We start from the raw sequence: 539 nt of genomic DNA, 5'->3' as shown, positions 1-539 counted from the left end.
CCTGGCGCCCTCTTGGCAGGCCCAGGGCTGTCCTGGGACAGAGCCCCACATCTGACAGCGGTGTGTGGCTGCACCGTGCCCAGCCCTCACGCTATGCCGCCCGCCACCTGCAAACACATGCACACATGCACACACGTGCACACGCGTGCACGCACACGCACACCCTGGCTGCTGCACTCCACCTCCGGCGGTGCTGGGGAGGCAGCTGGGGTAGAAGAAACTGCTGGTTTGGGATCCATGCTCTCAGACATCGTCGTACTAGCTAAGTGTGCCAGTGACTTCACTATTTTGCCTTTTTGTTTCCATGTGTTTTTTTTTTTTTTTTAAGAGTGCCTACTATGCAGTGACTAGCTAAAACAGTACTAACTAAGGGCCAGGGAATACACAACACTTTACACATGTCTTCTCATCTACTCCTCAGCATGATCCCATAAGGTGCGTTCAATGACTGTTCCCATCTTACAAAGGAGGAAATGGAAGCTCACAGGGTAAGGGACTCTTGCTCCAAGGCTCACAGCTTGTAAGTGGCAGGGCCGGGA

Source organism: Myotis davidii, unplaced genomic scaffold (genome assembly GCF_000327345.1).
Source record: "Myotis davidii unplaced genomic scaffold, ASM32734v1 scaffold88, whole genome shotgun sequence".
Classification (NCBI taxonomy): domain Eukaryota; kingdom Metazoa; phylum Chordata; class Mammalia; order Chiroptera; family Vespertilionidae; genus Myotis; species Myotis davidii.
This window is presented reverse-complemented; position numbering follows the sequence as displayed.